Source organism: Daucus carota, chromosome 4 (genome assembly GCF_001625215.2).
Source record: "Daucus carota subsp. sativus chromosome 4, DH1 v3.0, whole genome shotgun sequence".
NCBI lineage: Eukaryota > Viridiplantae > Streptophyta > Magnoliopsida > Apiales > Apiaceae > Daucus > Daucus carota.
In genome coordinates this window covers 20,259,306-20,283,126 of record NC_030384.2, presented here as the reverse complement: position 1 = coordinate 20,283,126, position 23,821 = coordinate 20,259,306, and the positions used below count along the sequence as shown (strand labels likewise).

The 23,821-nt window shown below is 35.0% G+C and overlaps 1 pseudogene; it reads right to left on the bottom strand.

The window, feature by feature from the left end:
* Positions 1 to 273: 273 nt before the first annotated feature.
* LOC108216989 (DEAD-box ATP-dependent RNA helicase 8-like) lies at positions 274 to 18,153 on the bottom strand (annotated as a pseudogene).
* Between the last annotated feature and the right edge of the window lie 5,668 nt (positions 18,154 to 23,821).

Here is a 23,821-nt window from a genome sequence, read left to right as displayed (position 1 = left end):
TGATGGTTTGACCTCCTCCTGCACAAAAAATGGTCAGTATTCCGTTGGAAAATTGTAACGGAACTGTTTCCGTTGGGAAATTTGGTTGGTGATTTCGGGATTTCTTGTAGTGTTAAGTTGGCGAGTTTATTCTTAAAATATTAAAACAAATCACCAGTGGCCCTTCAGAGAAATTTGGGCCAAATAACCCATTATATATGTATTATTCAAGATTTTACATTCCTATTTTATGTACTTCAATTGCATAAGTTTTAAGATATTGTATAGGGGAGTGTGTTTAGTTTATGAATTGTGAAACATAATCAATTTTCCAAGAGGATGGGGGAAGATGACACACAAACAAACATCCACAAAGTTGTTAAACTAACAACTTAACCATAAAACATGGATAGTGCTTAAATTCACAAGTTGCTAAATCAAAATCTGTAACCAGAACATGATTTTGAATCCATTTTAAATAGTCCATGATAATTATTATCATGCCACACAAACTCAATTATCTTCAGTGAAATCCTTTATGAATCATCCTTGATATTGCATTGCCTTCACCAAATCAAACCAACCCTGCCTTCACCAAATCGAACCAACCCAAATACAGTGTCAGAAAAACCAACCTTTTATCATTTTTGAAAGTTTTAGAAGTTCTGAAAGGAACTGTGATCTCAACAACACACCTTCTGATAAATCAAAACTTAATTTCCACCACAAAGTCCGTCGCCCCCCCTCCCCGCCCACACACAAAAAAGAGCAGAGGGGGTAACATCTTCTCTCTTCATCCCCGCATTTTTAATCTTACTCGATAAAAAATGCAGAGATTTGATTTTTACATAATTGACCAACTCGATTATAAAACAATGATAACTGTGCTAACTCAGCTTCTTGCATTCAATACTAAAGAGGCCTGGCCCTTGTGTTGGAAAGCTCTGTTGTACTTACCAAAGGTGACTCAAAGATGCAAGGATACACAGGAGCACTGACAACTAAGACTTGGTGATCAGAAATGCTATCTACCCGATAAAGGAGAGCGAGCCCAACCGGAGTTTTTTCATGTGTATCCAAAATATATTGAAACCAAATAATTAAAATGACTTCAAGTTGAACCGCCCTTTACAGCATAGTCCGGAACTTTCAAACCCAAGACATTTGATTAAGTCGAGCCCATATCTATGAAGACTCAAGAGTGTAAATTCACAACAAATAAAAGCACAATTGCTTGCTAACAAGATCAAGGTTGGTCAGAGAAAAACTATCCGGCCAAACTGTATTCAATCGTCTACATGCAGCGCCAAACATGTGGTAGTGCAATCATTGTTTTCACTAAAGTTCATAACTCTGATCTTAGTCATGCAAAACTAAGTTAAATCATATTAAATGACGAGATCAAAATAGTCTTTCTTCAATTCTTTCTCAATCGAAGAATATCCAGAGGTTCTTGAAGCCACAACCATTTTATTGACTAGCCAGATTTACATCTGCAATTGTGTCTGCGAAGAGACTAACGTACTGATTCCTAGAATTTCTTCCACCATTCTACAAATCTAAAGTGATCTACTGCTAATAAAGGCACTAGCATCAATTACTAGGCAGATGGATGAAAAATGTGATCATAACGCATCCTAAATTGTGAAGGGAATACGCAATCAAGAAATCGCTAAAATATTAAACCATGAAAAACATGGTCATAATTTTAAATCTACTTGGACCTTTGAGCACAATATAAGAGGTCAAGCTCACAACCAAAACAAGAAAGGAGTTTCATACATTTGCTGAACTGTGCCATCATACACTCATGTTGTCGGTGTTAAAAGCGGAGCCAGTTATCTATCACAAATCACTGGCAATAAATGGCCTGATCTATCTGTGGGGGAATTTGCTTTATCTCGATCCCAAGTTCTTGTTCAATCCTATATCTGTGAGAAAACAAAGGCCACATAAAAAAGGGCAAGGACCTTGGATGTATAAATAAATGCATTGGTTCAGAAAATGAAAACATATGAGCAGTAACATACAAATTAAACCGGTCTTCATAAGTGATCAGATTCACTGCTAAACCAAGGTGTCAAAATCTCCCAGATCGACCAACCTGAATAGAATATGCAAAGGGAACTACATAAAGGTAAACAACCGGCAATGGCAAGAGTATTTTCATACATACCCTATGAAGATAAGTTTCGGTGCTTTTCAGAAAATCAAAGTTGATAACAATTTGACAGCTTGAATATCTATCCCTCTTGTAAATAGATCTGAAAAGATGATTCCATATAAGCATACAAAACAATGAACAAAAAAACTGGGTTATGTATAAACTGGTATCACCAGGACAAACTTAGAAGACCAAAAGACAAACCATAATAGCAACAAGAGTTTAAGATACCTACGCCAGGTTTGTTTGAAAGGATTATAATTCCCGGACAACTACCCTCTTTTCACTAAATTTAAAGAATTATAATCACATGAGATTGTATTAAAATTACTTCTATAATTTATTTCTATGGATTCTAATACCTTCATGATTGAAATATGAATTGATAGGATTATAATCCTTTACATTTGAGACATTTAAGGTAATAATCCGGGAATTATAATCCTTCCAATAAAACAACCTTAAATGTTTATAAAGCAATAAACAATGCTCCATATTTGCAGTTCAATAGTATTTCAGAAAATTGTACATAACAACCAAAAAAATGTATTCATGTCTAATTGGGTATAGACTACAAAACATTCAGTAAGTGGAGTTAAATGTTTTTGTGCCCAATATGGTACAAGTGTTGCCAACTTACATTCTTTGCATGGCTAAAATAAACAACACTGAAAACGCACTCATTAATTTTTTTTATATACAAGAGAATCTGACTTTCCATCATTTACATCATATATTGGCAGAGCAGCCATATGTAAAATGCTGAGGTGGTACCAATAAGCCAACAAATAAGAGAAATCTAACATTGAAACCAACCTGATCTAAAATCAAACGAAAGTCCCATTGAATAAGCCTAGAAGACCCAAACCAAAGTTTTCTTAAATTCATTTGGGACGACTTATCAGTCTCTCGAAACAATGGACTAAATAATTTGGGGCTTTGTAAACCTAATCTAACAAGGAGTCAGAGAGGAGTTCATTAACTTCAATCGATGGCATATATGGAAGAGAGCAGATAAATTGATGATGTAATAAAGACAAGAACATCGAAGAATTCAAAGCTAGGGCTGCGAACAAGTATAGAGTTGGCTAAGCAAGATTGAGCTCCATTTTTTTCTCTAGCCATCACATGCTTGCTAGTCAAAAAGATATTTGTGTCAACCTCAAGCTCACTAATAAACGAGCCCAGATAGAGCTCTTTACGAGTCGAACCAAATTGAGCTGTTCACTAACACTTCTATTTTATATACAAAGTTTTAAAATTCAGGATGATTCGTTAGTATTAATATGCATATACAGGATTTTATATAGATAATTATAGTTATGCATACATACACATGCACAGACACACTTATCTATATATATACATTGGCAGAGCTAAACAAGCTGAGTAGAACAAATGTATATCTTGAATTGCTTGGTTCCGGTCTTAAATATAGCTTTGTTTCGTTTATACCTAAGAATATAAATACATTCTAAGGAGCCAAAACAACTGTGCTACAAGCTTTTATATGGCATGGTCCAATTATGAAAAGGAGATGTCATTAATGGGTCGAGGAATTTTGCTTGTGGCAGTTAGTAAACCATAAGCCTGAATGAGAAGGGAGACAAAAAAAATACAGTAGATATAGTTGAAAACATGAGTAAAACAGGAACATGTCAAATGCAAGTAGAACTAGAATCTATTGCACATTTACCATTTCCATTGTTTGTAAAAAAAAATCCCCTTGCGGCGACTAATAAGGCTGTAACCCCTAAACTATGTTTTTTATCCTGAACATGTAGGAATCAGCAGAGAAGAAGTAGAGAGGAGGCACGGGCTCCCCTATGAGTAATATGTCAAACAACAGCAAAAATATCTATAATTATAAAAGATACCAGGTAATGAGTCAAAAAAAAAAAATACCAGATAACTAACAATAAAGAGAAAAGAAAAGCTCGACTATGTAAGATCAAAGCTAACCCATGTCCAATGGTAAAATTATATATACTTCCTTTTTATGCATAAGACCAAAGTGGAAAAGTAATAAAGAAAGCAGTAGGTCGTAAAAGAATCTAACTGTAGTATATATCAATATTGGAAACAAATAAAAAAAATAAATTAAATACTAGTATACTTAATAAAGTAGCAAGATGCAACTATATTTAACAATACCAGTGCAAACAAGATTTCTGCATGCTCCATTACGGAAATCATGGAACACTCTGTTTCGGTGGTCTTGAAGCATCTTTGCGTGAATATAGAAGCAAGAGTAACCAAGCTCTGTAATTTTCCTAGCCAGAAGCTCCACACAGATCACAGAATTGCAGAAAATGATTGACTGATTGATCTTAAGCTGAGGTAGATATAATAGCAATACTTACATAGAGCATCAGCAATCAACCTACACAATGAAATTACATAATGTTCAGGTTGAGATCAAACCTTTGAAAAGAGAGTGTTGAGCTAGTGGACTTTCTGCCTTTCTTCAACGAAGGCATAGAATTGGGTTATTCCTTTCAAAGTAAGCTCGTCCATAAGGTTAATAACATAGGGCTTCTGTAAATATTTATCCTTGAAATCCTTGACTGTCACGGGAAATGTGGCTGAAAACATCAAAATTTGACGATTCGTAGGCAAAAAGCTAATGAGATGTTCTATGGAAGGCTGGAACTCCGGGGACAAGAGCTTATTAGCCTGACATATCATTAAATAAAACATAATATAACTAAAAAATAATAAAATCAAGCATAAATGATAATGGCACAGGTTAGTTAACTAAGTACAACTTATAATTTAGCCCCGTTATCTTGTCATGCAAAAGAATTATGTAGAAGTATTTCTTCACCCATGAACCCTAAGCACCAAAGACAATAACACATACAACAAATTAACAGATACCTCGTCCATAACAAGCATAGCACAATTCTGCAAATTGCATATTCCCTTCTTTGCAAGATCTAGAATTCTTCCGTGAGTACCAACTAGTAAATGAACTGGCTGATATAAACGCATGATACCATCTTTTAAGCTGGTTCCACCAGTAGTAACCATGACTTCAATTTTCAAGTTCTTTCCAAGCTCCTTGAAAACTTGTGAAGTCTGAAGAGCCAACTCTCTTGTAGGAACAAGTAAACAACTGCAGCATAAGTTAGCCATGAACATGCAAAATTGATGCCAACAAGCTATCACATATGGGATGTAGACATATTTATTAAATTGCTTGAAATACCACACATAGATTGTTGTCCATTACTGATACTGATTCAGTTAGATTTTAATATAAATTAATGTAGATAAATATAGTTTCTTTATTTGAGAATCACAATGAAATCACCAAGTCTTATTGTCCCACTAAACTGAGTTGACTACATGTCCTGAAGATTAAGCAGGCCAACAACAAAACACCATTTTCATGTAAAATATATCCATATACACAGAGTGCAGCTACTGTAGCTATCTTTACAGAAAAAGCTTCATGATCACAGATTCTTGTCACAGAAATAACAAAACATTGATCAACTAGAGTTTCATACCTGTAATCAGTGCTATATAAGTATTAAATAAAAATGGTTTCTGTCCTAAGGAAAGAATCTACTGTTGGACAAACCTTTATTGAAGTCCTTGTCTTGCAAACCATAACTATACGAGCTAGTTAGAGAGGAAGTGAGCAAAAAAGAAATGCGGCAAAGAGATGCAAAGGAAGATAAGAAAATGCCAGCTTGCTCGACTGGCACGTGGACCCCGGGCTGATACTAAATGCTCCAAATAAGACCTCTCCAGAGAATGATGATCAAACGAGATACTCCTCAACAGTGCGTCGAAAGACTTATGCGCACCGAGGTGCGATACTACCTTGAGCCTAGGGTGAGGCGCGCGCTTCTTAAAATCTGGACACACATCTTTGCATCATGCATAATGTGTCCTCCAATCAAGATGAATAACAATTCATACACACATTCATAATTTATACGAGTGCAGTATATTGTAAGCTCTAGCCATCGTCAAGTGTGAATACACGTTCTATAACATATATACTTATAATGGACTGCAGAGCAGTGATACATTTTTAGATTCAGAAGATATATGTTTAAAAATAATAATTTATGGTCTCCATACACACAGTCAGAACCTTCGCTATAGAAGCAACATAAAGAATTTAGCACGATAAATGGTCGAGATAAATCCTCAAATTATTTTTGTTATTTGCCTTGAATCACATTGTTATCTTGATCAATCCTTTCTAATGCTGGAATGCAAAAGGCAGCTGTTTTTCCAGTACCATTTTTAGCTCTAGCAAGAATATCACTACCTGTCAAAGCAATGGGAATGCTTTCCTCTTGAATTGGAGATGGCCTTTCAAAGCCTTTCTCATATATTCCCATAAGGAGCTCACGTTTCAGAAAATAGTCTTCAAATTCATTTTCTTTGGTAGCAGTCACATCCTGGAAATAAATTTAGAGCAAGAGTAATTAAGATTGCGAGGTAAGATAGGCCGATCACATAAATAATAAAATTCGTGTAACAATAAAATAGAGAATGTCATCTTCACTGTTTTCCATTCCAAGGAATTTCCTAAGCCTGGTGAAATTCTAAAACAATATATCTGTTTAGTTTTTAGCAAAAATGACAAGACTTCCATAGTTGACCAACAAAGCATTGTTTAAGTTTATTTTATAGAGTAAAACAAGTAATTTTTCAGCAGTAAACTATAATACAATATTAAATTTATTATATATTATTATTAAACTTAAACAAATACATAATACTCAATGCACGGAATTTAAAAAATGCAGCAAATAAAAACATACACACACACACATTCTTCTTAGGTATGACCTGGAATTTGAATCACTGGATGTTATACATATGCATATAAACAAAGCAGGATCTTGTTAAATTGGTCCTTGGTAATTCTTTATTGAGGACTCCATGGCATAACAAATCATATAAATTTTAATCAAGTAATAATTGCAAGTATGCAATCCTATTGATCTTTTGAGTAGGTTTTGCATGGGATGATACGCAAACAAAAGAGACGGTCAATGGAAGACGAGAGAAAATAAAAAGGCAACGGTGAAAATGTTCTGAACATTAAAGTGTACATATCAGGTCTGCGTCTGCCCCCAGAACATCCAGGTTTCCCAATTTACAAGACAGCTGCATTAAAAGACATACAACCATTGAAAGAATTACATGATTTTTGCAAAATGCCTTAATAGTATTATGTATGTCAGAAGACAAATCTGGAAGACAAATATTTAACGGTTTTTCTATGGTGTGCCCAAGGGCACACACTAAGCACTAAAACTTATAAATTTGGGAGATTTTGATTGGCTTACACTCTTTAATAATGATGGCCCCCCTTGCATTTACAACAACCACACCAATCAAATCCCTCCAATTTTATAAATGTTAGTGCTTAGCATGTGCCCTTGGGCACACACTTGACAAACCCAATGTTTAATAGTTCAAATCATGAATAAATCAGAATTTCCTAGCAGTAGTCATGACCAATTTTCAACAATGTGCAGTGCTTTGAACAGCACACATTAATTTAATAAGGGTTTGTCTAGTGTGTGCCCATGGGCACATGTTAAGCACTAAAATTTATAGAATTGGAGGGTTTTGATTGGTGTGGTTGGTGTAAATGCAGGGGGTGCATCATTATTAAAGAAGGTTAAGCCAATAGAAACCATCCAAATTCATCAATTTTTGTGCTTAATGTGTGCCCATGGGCACACCACAGAAAAACCGATTTAATAATGTTACTGATTTGCATTTCATCATTGCATAAGCCTTTTAGCGATAACTTCCAGATGTCAGAGACTTGTAAAAAGATCTTTTGTTGCATCACATATCGACATGATGATGTCAAATACTTGTAAGAAGATCTTTTGCTGCATCACATATCAACAATTGTGCAGCAGCAGTACCAAGCAATTTAATGCTATTACAATATTTTTGCAACCAATATGCAGCATGCATATTGTTTTTCTCCTTTTTGCTCATTCTTTTCTATAGAACTACTGTAGAAGTTCTACGAACTAGGTGAATTTTATTTCTTTCTACCCGATTTTCCTAGAGAATTACAACTGAAAATTGTGTGGACAGCTTAATATACTAGGTAAATGGAATGTGCACATACAAACATCATATTTAATATTTACCAAAATAACTCAATCTTCTAAAATAACATAGAGCAAAATAGTAATTACTATTCTAACTAAAACACATTATCTTTTTTAGATTTTCTAACTTAAAAAGACAGATCTTCTACAATTAACACGGGCGACACATACATAAACCTATAATATTATTATATATAATTATTAATAAATAACCGATGATATATTTCAATTAAAAACATTAACATTATTTTTAAATACTCTAATGGTCTCACTTGAAAAGTAATATTATAAATCTATATTATACTTATATTATTGTATCACTGAAGTCGAAATAGGAAAAGTTCTGTTGGTCGGTCAGTCGAGTTTGGCGAGCCGGTTGGTATTCGACCCTAGACCTCTTTAATTTATAACATTTATAACATATTATAATATATTTTTTATTTTTCATTAGACTAAAATATTGTAAATTAGATTAGTATGATGGGTCGATATTTGGATTTATGCGTCTCTTTAACTTATAATATGTTCTATACGATATTATTAATCATTAATAACGAAATATTGATTGGTTGATATATAGCTGGGTTTTTAGGTTTTCTTAAATTATAATATATAAAAAAATATATTTTAACATCCTCATTAATATATCTATGTTCGACGTAATTTTTAATTAGCTATTTGACAGACTTAACTACTAAGAATTTATTCGGCTGTTAAATAAAATTTTTATTTAATAATATTATTCTATTATAATTTTATTTTCAAACTAAAATTAGTTGAATTTAAAATACATACAGTAAAATAACAAATATTATAACCGACTGTGCGTTGCACGGGTTATAAGCTAGTAATAATAATACTGATAAAAATAAATTTTACTTATAAATAATTTTTACGGATAATAATAAATATTTTTTAAATTAAATCATTTTACAAACCTAAATCATTTGCAAATCATTTTTCAGTTCACGTGCAGTGTAAACATGGCTGTGTCTCACTTTTTCAACAAACCTGTAAGAAAGAAAGGAATGAACGGAGGAGCTGACACGTGCAGTATACGGTATTCATTAGTACAACAGTGGCAAGCTTTGTAAATACGGCCCCACTCAGGAGGACCTATTAGTAATTAACCTGTTAAAAAGCCTTCAGGCTTTATATACTACGGTGATATAATGAACATATATTTGATCTTATAAATGATAAAATCCAGTAGCAAAATTACTAAAATTGTAGGAACAATTGGACCTTGGCCCTGCGTTTTATGATACTAATTGAAAGTTCGAATAGAATATTAACCTCAATCGCTACGGCGCAAGCGATTCAAATCCACGTCTTCTACTGTATTCCTTGATTCTCCTTGGACGAAGTGTGACCTTCGATCTCCCAAGGTGTGCCTCTCCTTAAAGCTCCGAAAACCCAAAACCCTAGCTGTCTCCTTGAGAAAAACGTCTACCTCTCTCAAACTTTAGGATGAATTCGTTTTGGTGTATCTCTCGGCTTTAGGAGAACGAGAATATATATAGGCTACAGTAGGGATCATGGACCATTAGGTCAGGCCTTCCAATGACATTCCGGGCCAGGCCCAATGTCATTAAATATTAATTCAATCCACTAAAGAATTAATATTTGCACTACCTTTCCTAATTCCGTAAATTAATTATTTAATTCGGCTCCCATATTAATTGCTTATAAATTCCCCATGTTTAAGATATCGCATGTCCATTAATTAAATTAATTTCTGACAATTAATTTAATCAATATCTTTTATCCTTGATCAGCCACTCAACCTTATAATTATGCAAGAACAAATCTGCCTGCAGGACTAAAGCATAATTATCTTTATGAGCTTTCAAGAGGACATCATCACCCGAATATATTTTTCGGACACGGTTTCCTTCTATAGTCAATATCCCACTCTGTATATAATGTCATTGCCCAATACTTAAATTTGTAATTTAAAATAAATTACTTAACTTATGAGTCAAGGCATGTGCATTAAATACAAGTGTCAATCACTATATCCGGATTAAGAACTTAAGCATTAATAACATCATAGAATCTTAGTTCTTTATTGTCAGAATTAAAGAAACAATTATTCTACTATTTTGATCCCGTTCAATATACACAAAGTATATAAGTATTATTCAATAGTCAAGATAAACTATTTCCAAATAATACTTCAGTCGTTCCAATGGTTTGTCTAACACCATTTAGACTGTGAACCTTTATTATATTATATAAGGAACTCGACAATCTAATCTTCTACTATCCCATTTGATACTAGATTGTCTACAATATATAATATATAGACAATGTGAAAACATGCATTCAAGATTCTCAAATAATTGTTATATACTTCAAACGAATATTTCAGTATAACCCTAACAATCTCCCACTTATACTCAAGATATTCTTTGAGTATATCAGTGTTTATTACAAGCAATCCACTACCAACTATAATAATTATGTGACCAAGAATCTGACTCCTATCGCTTCCATGTGCTCCTGAAAAGCCTTAGCTGGTAAGCTCTTCGTGAAAGGATCTGCCCGGTTATCCTTCAATGCTATGTCAGCCACAATGATATCTCCTCGCTTAACGAACTGTCGTATGAGGTGATACTTACGCTCTATGTGTTTCGCTGCCTTATGGGCCCGTGGTTCCTTGGTATTCGCCACAGCACCAGTGTTATCACAATAAATCGTGATTTGCTGTGGCAGATTAGGAACCACATCCAAATCCAGCAGGAAGTTTCGGAACCATATAGCCTCTTTGGCTGCCTCAGAGGCTGCCACATATTCGGCTTCCATGGTTGAGTCTGCGATGCATTTCTGCTTCACACTCCTCCATATTACGGCTCCACGTCCCAAAGTAAAAACACATCTCGAGGTGGACTTTCTCTTATCCTTCTCTGTCTGGAAATCCGAATCAGTATATCCAGAGGCAATAAATCAGAGGACTTGTAAACCAACATATACTCCTTAGTCCTTCGAAGGTTCTTGAGTATTGCCTTTACAGCACTCCAATGTTCCTGTCCTGGGTTCAACTGGTATCTGCTAACCATGCCCACGGCAAAGCAGATATCAGGCCTCGTACATAACATTGCATACATTAGGCTCCCACATGCCGAAGCATAAGGAACTGCCTTCATGTTCTCTATCTCCTTAGGTGTCGAAGGACACTGCCTCTTTGATAGAGTAACTCCATGTCTGAAGGGTAAATTACCCTTCTTGGAGTCCTGCATGTTAAAACGACCTAATACGTCATCTATGTAGGGCTCCTGAGATAAAGCCAACATCCTTTTCTTGCGATCCCTTATAAGTTTGATCCCAACGATGTATGCTGCTTCACCTAAGTCCTTCATTTCAAATTGTTTGAACAACCATGCCTTTATTGAAGACAACATCTTAACATTGTTTCCAATGAGTAAAATGTCATCAACATAAAGCACTAGAAAAACCACTGCATTTCCCTCACATCTCTTATACACGCATGCTTCGCTTGGACATTGATCAAATCCATACGACTGGACTGCCTGATCAAAGCGAATGTTCCAATACCTAGAAGCTTGTTTAAGTCCATAAATAGACCTTTTCAGCTTACATACAAGATGCTCTTGGCCTTCTTTAATGAATCCCTTTGGTTGCTGCATATAGATGGTTTCCTCAAGATTTCCATTAAGGAAAGCTGTCTTGACATCCATTTGCGAAATCTCATAATCGAGATGAGCTGCTATAGACAAAAGAATACGGATTGACTTAAGCATGACTACTGGCGAAAAGATTTCCTCATAATCGATACCTTCTTTCTGAGTGTACCCTTTCGCAACAAGTCTTGCTTTCCAGGCTTTCACCTTTTTGTCTGATCCCCTCTTTTTCTTGTAGACCCACTTACATCCAATAGGTTTTACACCTTTGGGTGGTTCCACGAGCTCCCAGACCTGATTAGAATACATTGATTCCATCTCAGAATCCATTGCCTTTTGCCAAAGACTTGCATCTTTGTCTTGTATTGCCTCTTCGTATGTCCGGGGATCATCATCATGTTGACCAGAGACCAAGTCCGAAGACTCTCCCAAAAACATGAATCTGTCGGGCTGTCGAACAACCCTCCCACTACGACGAGGAACTGGTGCGGTATTAGTGACCGGTTGCACAGTCTGCTGTGGTTGTTCTACTTGTACTACAGGTTCATTATTCGCCCCTCCCACTAGTTCCTCTAAAACGATACTACTCTTGGGTTTGTGAGGTATTATATAGTCTTCCTCTAAGAATCTTGCATTGGTGCTAACAGTGACATCCCGATCCTTAGGACTATAAAATAAATAACCTTTTGTTCCCATGGGGTAGCCTACAAACAGCTTTACTTCAGTACGAGATTCTAGCTTAGTCGCGTTCTTGTTCAGCACATGTGCTGGACAACCCCATATCCGAATGTGTCTCAGACTCGGTTTGTCCCCGGTCCACAATTCTAAAGGGGTTTTAGGAACCGACTTAGAAGGTACTAAGTTCATAAGATAAGCTGTTGTCTCTAAGGCATGTCCCCAAAATGACTTGGGTAAATCCGAATAACTCATCATCGATCTAACACTCTCTAAAAGAGTCTGGTTCCTTCTCTCTGCTACACTGTTCTGCTAGGGTGTGCCTGGTGCAGTCAACTGGGATTCTATCCCATTTTCTGATAAATATTCCCTGAATTCTCCAAGCAAGTATTCGCCACCACGATCAGATCATAGTGACTTGATACTTTTATTATGTCGCTTCTCCGTTTTAGCTTTGTACTCTTTGAATTTCTCAAAGCACTCAGACTTACGACGCAACAAATAAACGTACCCATATCTAGAATAATCGTCAATAAAAGTGACAAAATACTCATAACCACCTTTTGCTTGGATATTCATAGGTCCACATAAATCAGAGTGAACCAATCCTAACACTTCTTTGGCTCTATTCCCCTTTGCCTTAAAAGGCCTATTGGTCATTTTACCTTCCAAGCAGGATTCACAAACTGGAAATGGCTCCACTGCCAATGAGCCTAAAGGCTCGTCTACTACCAGTCTTTCAATCCTCCTCAAGTTAATATGACCTAATCTCAAGTGCCAAAGATATGTTTGGTTCAAACTAGGAGGTTCCTTTCTTTTATTAGAGGTAGAAGATGTGTTGTTCAATACCCTATGTTGTAGTTGCAGTGCGGGTTGACTAGGATTAATTATATACAAATTGTCTTGCAATGTACCAGAACATATATTCCGTTTATTCATCATAATAGAAACATTACGATCCAAACAAACATTATAACCATCCATAGCAAGTTTAGAAACCGAAATCAAATTCCTTCTAAAAAAGGTACATAAAGACAATTGTTCAAAACCAAAATCCTATCAGAACCAAAAGATAAATGAATAACTCCTACTGCAACTACTGCTACTTTCGTAGCATCTCCCATGAACACGTAGATCTCACCATCTCTAAGCATTCTGGATTGCTGGAACCCCTGCATAGAGTTACAAACATGATCAGTGGCTCTAGTATCTACACACCAAGTGCTCGTAGATATAGCCGCTACAAATGTTTCTATAACTAGAGAAAGAGACATACCAGTATCGTTTGTCTTCTTAGGAAGAGGACAATCCTTTTTCCAGTGACCCGACTGCTTGCACATGTAGCACTTCCCCTTAGGCTTTTTCACACCACCTTGAACTCCCACTGCCTTCACAGCTTTCTGTGTCTGAGCCTTTTTCTTCTTCTTATTGCCTTTCGGCTTAGAGGAAGAACCTTTCTCAGCCACATTCACTTGAACACTCTGGCGAAATAATCCTTCAGTTGCCTGAAGTTCTGTCAGCAGTTCCGCAAGACTATACTGCCTCTTGTTCATGTTGTAATTCAAGCAGAACTGCTCAAAACTCTTGGGCAAGCTCATAAGGATAATGTCAATCTGGGTTTCCCCGTCAAGCTCTGCACCAAGGATCTCTATCTCATTCAGATGTGACATCATCTTGAGAACATGATCCCTTACAGGTGTACCTTCAGCCATCTGAGTGTTCATTAAAGCCTTCTTGGCTACTTGCCTAGCAGCCCTATTCTGATCTCCAAAAAGTTCCTTGAGATTAAAGAGCATATCCGAAGCAGTGGCCATAGCCTGATGCTGATGCTGCAAAACACCCGACATTGCTGCCAGAATGTAACATCGCGACATCTCATCAGCCTTTATCCACCGCTTATAATACTCTTTCTCCTCATCAGGAGCATTAGCAGCGGGCTGCTCAGGCTTGGGTTCATAAGTGCAAAACTTGTACTACTCAGCAGTCAACACAATGTCCAAATTACATTTCCATTTAATATAGTTAGGTCCGGTAAGTTTGTTATCCTTAAGTATGGTGAACAGTGGATTAAAGCCCATTTTATCCTGAGAATCATGCATGAAAAAATCACATTACACATAAAGAAGGGTGCATTAAAAATTAAGACCTATTGTTTCCTCTAACAATTATTAAAATTAAATGCACTAACGTTTAAACACCATAAGTTTCTGGTATGTCACGATGGGTGACATGTATACCACCTAAATTTGTTTAAACGTTACTTCGGTCCTATTACTAAACAATAAGCCACGTTGGGGTGGTCTATATTATTTTTCATAGCTAAGTGTATACCATCATCAAATCTTAAATTATCCGAAACCTATGGAACTTGGTACGCCACGATGGGCGGCATGTATACCTTCCAATATTCCTTGAATAGAATACTTCAATTCAATATTCGTTTCTGGTTTGATTTCTAGGCAGTGGAGGAGTCACATCGGTCTCACTTAATACCCATAAGCCTTAGAAATCGCCCCAAATCATAGATAATGAAAATTCGTATCCATTCGTATTAATTTAAGAAGTTTGTTCCAGTAATATCTATAACATTCTAGACACCATAAATTACATGCCACGATGGGTGACGTATACATAATTTATATTCGTCTTTATGTTAAATTACATACAAACAATGATGGAGACCATGGGATTTAATATCATATTAACTCCCTCTCCCACTTAGAATTTACTATGAGGATTTTAATCTATATGCATCGCCCTATGTTAGTTCTTCGAAGTCCACATGCATACTATCATGATCATAGCAACACAAAGAACACATAACATGGCAGCATACTATCATGATTAAAGCATTAATGAAAAACATCCCTATGTCCATGTCATTCTAGCATGCGAAGGGTTAGTATCACATGGCATAACAACAAAGACAAGAAACACATAACAACAACAATCAAGTATTATGTAAATCATAATAAAACACGTCCACCATTATGGCCCCGGAAAAATCAGCTCCGAATTCATCCTTCGGAAGATTCCAGAAAACTTCGAGAGCCCGTTTGGAGGCCTAAACGGCCTCAGAATGCCTCGAAAAGTTCTGAAAACAGCCTCGAAAACACCTCAACCAAGGTGTCCCGAGTTGTAGCTAGCTCCGTCTCGTTCTGCCGTCTCCGAAAAGTGCTCGTTCGCCCATATCGGACATCGTATGCAAAAGTTACGGCCAAAACAGTGCAGCACCCCCAAAACCCTAATCGCAGCAGCGGAAGATCCTTGTTTCTTGCAGCCCCGTTGATCAAACAATTACATACAAATTGTACAGACGAACCAGCCTATTCTATTACATCAGATCTAATCTAAAACAATTACAAATTGAATTACAAGATCAAAACTATCACGATCAACCCTCGTGATTTACAACAGCCACGATAAACCACGTGGAATCCAAACATAACTGAATAACCACGATAAACCACGTGGGATCCAAAACACATAATTAAAACATGGCCATAATAGTGGATAACAACTTGCATCACGAACCCACTATATACATGCATATATATAATCATGACATGGACTACATATCATAAAACGCAGAACCGCAACCTCGCTCTGATGCCATTGTAGGAACAATCGGACCTTGGCCCTGTGTTTTATGATACTAATTGAAAGTTCGAACAGAATATTAACCTCAATCGCTATGGCACAAGCGATTCAAATCCACGTCTTCTACTGTATTCCTTGATTCTCCTTGGACGAAGTGTGGCCTTCGATCTCCCAAGGTATGCCTCTCCTTAAAGCTCCGAAAACCCAAAACCCTAGCTGTCTCCTTGAGAAAAACGTCTACCTCTCTCAAACTTTAGGATGAATTCGTTTTGGTGTGTCTCTCAGCTTTAGGAGAACGAGAATATATATAGGCTACAGTAGGGATCATGGACCATTAGGTCAGGCCTTCCAATGACATTCCGGGCCAGACCCAATGTCATTAAATATTAATTCAATCCACTAAAGAATTAATATTTGCACTACCTTTCCTAATTCCGTAAATTAATTATTTAATTCGGCTCCCATATTAATTGCTTATAAATTCCTCATGTTTAAGATATCGCATGTCCATTAATTAAATTAATTTCTGACAATTAATTTAATCAATATCTTTTATCCTTGATCATCCACTCAACCTTATAATTATGCAAGAACAAATCTGCCTGCAGGACTAAAGCATAATTATCTTTATGAGCTTTCAAGAGGACATCATCACCCGAATATATTTTTCGGACACGGTTTCCTTCTATAGTCAATATCCCACTCTGTATATAATGTCATTGCCCAATACTTAAATTCGTAATTTAAAATAAATTACTTAACTTATGAGTCAAGGCATGTGCATTAAATACAAGTGTCAATCACTATATCCGGATTAAGAACTTAAGCATTAATAACATCATAGAATCTTAGTTCTTTATTGTCAGAATTAAAGAAACAATTATTCTACTATTTTGATCTCGTTCAATATACACAAAGTATATAAGTATTATTCAATAGTCAAGATAAACTATTTCCAAATAATACTTCAGTCGTTCCAATGGTTTGTCTAACACCATTTAGACTGTGAACCTTTATTATATTATATAAGGAACTCGACAATCTAATCTTCTACTATCCCATTTGATACTAGATTGTCTACAATATATAATATACAGACAATGTGAAAATATGCATTCAAGATTCTCAAATAATTGTTATATACTTCAAACGAATATTTCAGTATAACCCTAACAAAAATAACATTGTGAATTGAATCAAATACATGATATAAGCATCCAAAGCACAAGAATTTATGTCAACTCATTTTTTTCTGTGGAAAAAAAAGAAATTTATTCACAATTTTTTAAGTATCCAAGTGTACCCAAGAATCCAAGTATCCGATATAGGGGTGCATGAGGATACGGGGATCTGTTGGTCTACCAATAATCCCTAGTTCCTAGTTCATAATAAATTCAGACACGCAATAAACACCGCAGTAATATTTATGCATATATAAACACGAGAAATGTAACTACCAAAAAACCTAACATGACAAGAAATGCAGCAGAAACAAAAATGCTGCAGTAATGTTTCATTCAAAATTCAATCACATTACATATATATCTACACTAATATAAAAGCTTTAGACTGTCCGGATTTTTGGACTTTTCAACACTCAAAAACTATGTTAAAACCACTTTACATTCCGACCAAAACTAATTACTTCAGAAAACGCAATACATTCCAAGGAAATGCTACAATAGTACTAACATTCAAAGACTGAAAGTGAAACATATCAAAAAGAAAATACAAATAAACTAAAAACTTGATAACAAGCCCAACGAAACCGAAGACGATACCTAGAATCAGCGGCTTCAGACTGGACAGTTTTCTTGACTTCTGCGACACTGGAATCAACACCTCCGCTTTGATTCCTCCTCAGCCACTGCTGTTGTTGCTGAAATTGCTGATTACTCTGCACGTAGTTCCTCTGACCGTACTGCTGTTGCTGCTGATAATTAGGGCTCGGACCGATATTTCCGCTGTGATTCCCGCCCATTCCCGACTGATATCTTCCTCACGAGTTCATTACAGAGAGTGTTAGGTCCTGGAACGATTGTAGAAGGGGGGGTTGAATACAATCGTCACTTAAAAATAATCGCGGCGGAATAAATCTGATTGGAATGAAACTTGTTAATCAGATTAAGATTAATTAATATAACAATGTTTTAAGTCGTTATAAAATTAATATGGTTCGTTTTAATGTCCACTAGTTCGTAGAATAAATTTGACAGAAAGTATTCTAACTCAGCGGAACAAAACAACCGAATGATCAAAGCACTGTAAACTGCGGATTTAACGAATAGCAAGTTTAGCACAACTTGAAAGCTTACAAGCACTTTGAACACTTTGAAATGAATGAGAATGAGCCATATTTATAGGCAAATCTCAAGAACTAGGCAAGACAATGGTGGCAAAGACAATCTAGTGGTTGCTAAGACAATTAAGCACTTTGTCTTGCCAAAACAAGCAAGGCAAGACAATCTAAGCTAAGGCAAGACAATGAAATGGGAAGGTAAGACAATCTAATGGGAAGGTAAGACAATCAAATGGCTTGTCTTGGAAGCTAAGGATTAGACAATCTAATGGGAAGGTTCACTTAGACAATCAAATGGATTGTCTTTCCTTGTGATCCAACAAGACAATACTTTATATCCTTTAATTAATTAACCAATTAATATCCACTTAATTATATTAAATGCATAAATTCATAAATTAAATTAATTCGAGATAGAATTAATTTAATAAATAAATTACACATCACATATAATTATTTTGAGAAGTGGATTAAATAATTAGATAATCAATTATCCCTTTTCTTTTTCTTCAGAGTCTTCTGTAAACAATTAAGATCTTCGACTTGAATGAACGACCACTTTTTTTTGACGTAGAATATTTAATCTGATGAGCTGATACACAAATGTACTGTCTGGTTCATCTGTAACTAGCTCAATTAAATATTCCTTGTCATTTAAACAATTAAGCTGTGACTTGTTCGTCGATTCTTCGTCTTCTTAGTTCTTCTTCATTTGTAGACACAATAATGGAATCTTCTGAATAAATAAAGTATTTAAACTTTATACCTTCTGATCTTCTGGACGTGCTACAAAAGATTATTTGTACACTGAGGCTTGATCATATTAATGAGCTTCTTCCAGTGGTTTGCAGTAGCATCCTGAAATTCTTCTGACATAAAATCTTCAATAAATCAATTGACGTTCTTCGTACGGATTCCGGATAACAGTACTTGCTATTTAATTGCTTTCTTATCAGAGTTGAGTTGATTCCTCTTAAATACAAATAGGCTTAACATATGCCTTTCAGAGAGATCGGGTCAATACCGAAGGATTAAAACCCTAGGTTTTGAACAAGATTGTATTTGTTGTATGTATATGTTTTGGGACAAGTTGCACTGTACACACTGCTAACTGAAAAAAATTAATTGTCGCTAAATAAACAACATAATTACTTTGAACAAAGTTCCACGTGGTCCACATATTTACTGCAGTACTGTAGACCACGTATGTTCTGCAACTATAGAATGGCATAAAAACATTGCAAAATGTGTTATTTTGCAAATCATGTTCTATAAATATCATTATTTTGTTAAAAATTTTGACAATCATAAACATTCTACAAGTTAAATGGTGAAAAACACATTATTCTGCAAAACATGTTAAGTTTGCAGAACATATTTACATATTACAGAACATATGTGTTCTACTTGTCGAACATAAATGATTTTCAATATTTTTCATGAAATAGTGATATTTATAGAATGTATTTCACAAAATAACAAGTTTCATACATTTTGCAATGTTTTTATGTCATTCTATAGTTGCAGAACATACGTGGTCTACGGTACTACAGTAAATATATTGACTAATGGAACTTAACTCTAATTACTTTCCTTGTTAAAGTTAGAAATACCTTCATTAATTAGTAACCACCCTGTGTGGTACACCATTAAATGAGATTCACGTCATTAATATTTACCTAACAATGTCCTAACAAGTGACTTTTTTTTGTCAGGACTAACAAGTGACTTTTAAATATAATAAAAATTAGTGTGCCAGTGATTTAGCAGGATATCATCTTAATATATCAATTTCAACAATATGTCTTATTATTATCCCTTATTATTAAAATAAAAATATATTTGAATTATTGTTGGAGGAAAATGAAAAGGAGAGAGGAGAGAAATGTGTTGAAATGAGAGAAAGCTAAATTTTAGAGTATCTCCGGCAGATTACCTATACCTTGTCCAAAGCTAAAATTTTGAGAAATATGGATAAAAATTCTCCTGCAGAGTCCCTACCCATTCCCTAAATTTTAGAATCCACTTTTCATTCCTCATAAATAGGTAAAACCTAACTCATTTGTTATTTGTTTTTAATGATTAAATATTCAACTCTCACTTTTTGGACACTCTTTCCCATTTTTTTCTTATTATCTTTTTGTTAAAAGAAATTGAATTTAATAGTATATAATAACAGGGAACACAAATAGTGTTAGGAATATGTGATGCTTGATGTTACAAAGTTACTTCAATTTTGTACTTAGAGAAATTTTTATTGTAGCTGATCAACGGCTAGCATACTTATGTAGAAGCAGTTGATCAACTTACCCATCAACTGCTGATGCGGTGCTGCGACAAAACAGTAGTACCTTAGCAGTTGATAGATAAATTCTATGATCTTTAGATTAACAGTTGTTCTATCAATGGATGAATAGATAGGGATACATAATTGTAAATATTTGAAGTCATGTAATCTATTCAAGTGAAGTGAAGATCAATGGCTAGTCAAAAAGCATCGATGGCTAAATAAACAAGCTATCAACTGCTACATCAATCTTATTAATGGCTAATCAAGATATGCTATCAATCGGTAACTTAAATACTATCAAGGGCTGAATTCTTCTAGCAGTTGATGACTACCAATTGACAGCTACAAGTCAAGTAAAGGACAAAAAGCACATGGGTTGATGTGAAATGTGATGCACCAGTTTTTGAAGCTAAACTAAAAGCAGTTTAGTCAAATATTAAGAACCTCGAAACCTACCATTTCTGGAAAAACAACAAGAATTTCAAGCTGCCAAATGTACTATCAAGTCCGAGAAATTCTATATTTATAATTGCTAAAAAAGGTGTAGGACTACGCTTTTACAGGCTACCCTAGTTTGTATTGGTATATATTCACATTGTAATTTTCATTTCAATGTATCTAAACACTGAGAACTCAAGAACTGTCAACGGCTGAATTCTTCTAGCAGTTGATGACTACCAATTGACAGCTACAAGTCAAGTAAAGGACAAAAAGCACATGGGTTGATGTGAAAGGTGTTGCACCAGTTTTGGAAGCTAAACTAAAAGCCGTTTAGTCAAATATTGAGAACCTCGAAGCCTACCATTTCTGGAAAAACAACAAGAATTTCAAGCTGCCAAATGTACTATCAAGTCCAAGAAATTCTATATATATATAATTGCTAGAAAAGGTGTATGACTATTCTTTTACAAGCTACCTTAGTTTGTATTAGTATGTATTCACATTTTAATTTTCATTTCAATGTATCCAAACATTGAGAACTGAAGAGCAAAGCAGTAGAGATAACAAGTAAGTAATTGTAAGCTTCTGCTCTTCATTCTTTTGTAAGCAGCTAAGCATTTTGCTTGGAAGGTTCTTAATATAAAAATCTCTCAGGTGGATCAAACAATCCACCTGAAATTTTTAAGATCCTTGTTCTTCTTTAATTTTTGTTTAGAGTTAATTATGTCATGTGTATTGAATATAATCTGTTAAAGAAAATTAGTTCAAAATTTTTGTGGAATGTATTCAACCCCCCCCCCCCCTCTTCACAATCTAACTTACTGTTTGCATTGTCAAATAACATATAGAGATTACTGTTGGAGTTGTCAATCAATATAGGATCCCTATTTTTTAGAATTTGAAATGTTTATTGTATATTTAGGGAACCTACTTGGGATACTACTGGAGATGCTCTTTTTGATAGAAATGGTTAGGACATGTATAGTGCTGCCTCAGAAAGGCTTTTGTTAGATGTTCTAGTGTGTCCTAAAATAGTGTCCTAGAGTAAAATTTAAGGCTTTTGGGACAAAAATTTAATCCAAGAGTGTCCTGGTGGTGCCTTAAAACACTAGAACACACAACATGTGCCTCATTAATAAGGCACTATCACACTTGTCCTAAACAATTTTAATCCATAAAATATTCACTTCCCACCTTTTTCACACCTTTTCACACTTGTCTTAAATATAGTTGCATTCAAATATATTAATATTTTAATATTAGGCCATGAAGATAAGGTATGTTTTTGGAGTAGATGTATGTGTATAGTGTCCTTAATCACTTGGACATTATATTTTTATTATATATTTAAGGCTTCTACTTGGACACTCATAGAGGCACCACTAGGACATTGTTGGAGCACTCATTTGCTTCAAATGCCTTAGATTTTGATCAAGGACATCAATTAGGCCACTCTTAAACTTGCTCTTATGACCTGTGCCAAGCACGGAATTAAATAATTTCATTTTTTAATTTATTATAGTTATAATATTTTTTATTTGATTATATTATCATTTTCTTAATAAATTTATTTACATTAAACATCATGTGCACCCTCTATCGAAAGTTAGGGTTTGGAGAGCCGCCTCTGGTCCTTTATCTTCGTCTTTTTTCAAGTTAGTCGACGGGTTTCCACTAGTTTTTCTACGGTGGAAAACCCCAACCGCTTTGTTTTCTTTCATTTTCATTGATTTTCTTTGAATAAAACCTTATTTTTTAGGTGTTCGTGTGTCTCTCGTTTTGAAGTGGTTGTTTTGTCTCTCCTTTTGGAGTTTTTTTTTTTTGCAGAATCCTTTTGGAGTATTTTGTTATTTTTTTTAATTATGTTTGGAGTTATTCGATGTTGGATTTGTTAATAATGGTTTTATTGAGACTTTTAGGAATTCGGAAAAGCCCCCGTTAAATCTTTGCCGGTGGTGGTAATTATCGCAAAAGCTCACCTTTCACAGCCAAAGATTGTTCATCCGTTACGGCTTTACACTTTTGGCATGTTTATAGTTGTTATCTGGCATATAGATAGCTGGGGTGCCACTTCTCCAGTCTCAGTTTATGCGATTAGGGTGTCTGAACGCTAGTATAACAATGGCTATTATGTGATAAGGTCAATTATGATTTTGCTACTTTCTGTTTAGGTGTAAAATATTCTATTGTCACCTGATCATGCTTTAAATTTTGAATTTTCTTAAAATTATTACATGTCATGATAAGAATTTATTACAGAATAAAAGATTTGATTTTAATAAAATCATTATATTATTATGATTTTGAAAGAGATGAAAAAAATATCCAGGAGTGATAAAATATAGATTGGATTGTAAGTTTTTTAATCCTTAAATAAATTTAAATTTTTTAATTCATAAATATTTAGAAGTCTAATAAATATATTATGTGCAATGTGAGGTGAAGTTCTTATTAATCCAGCAGTGATAGTTGTTTTCAATAGTTATTTGACAATTTAGTACAGAAATCTAAAAGAATCTTATATTTTATATAAAGGAGGTTCCTCAGAGCTGACGTGGCACGCTCCACAGCTCTCCTTCACTGTTTCACGCTCCCTGGCCCTCTTCCGTCATTCCTCTC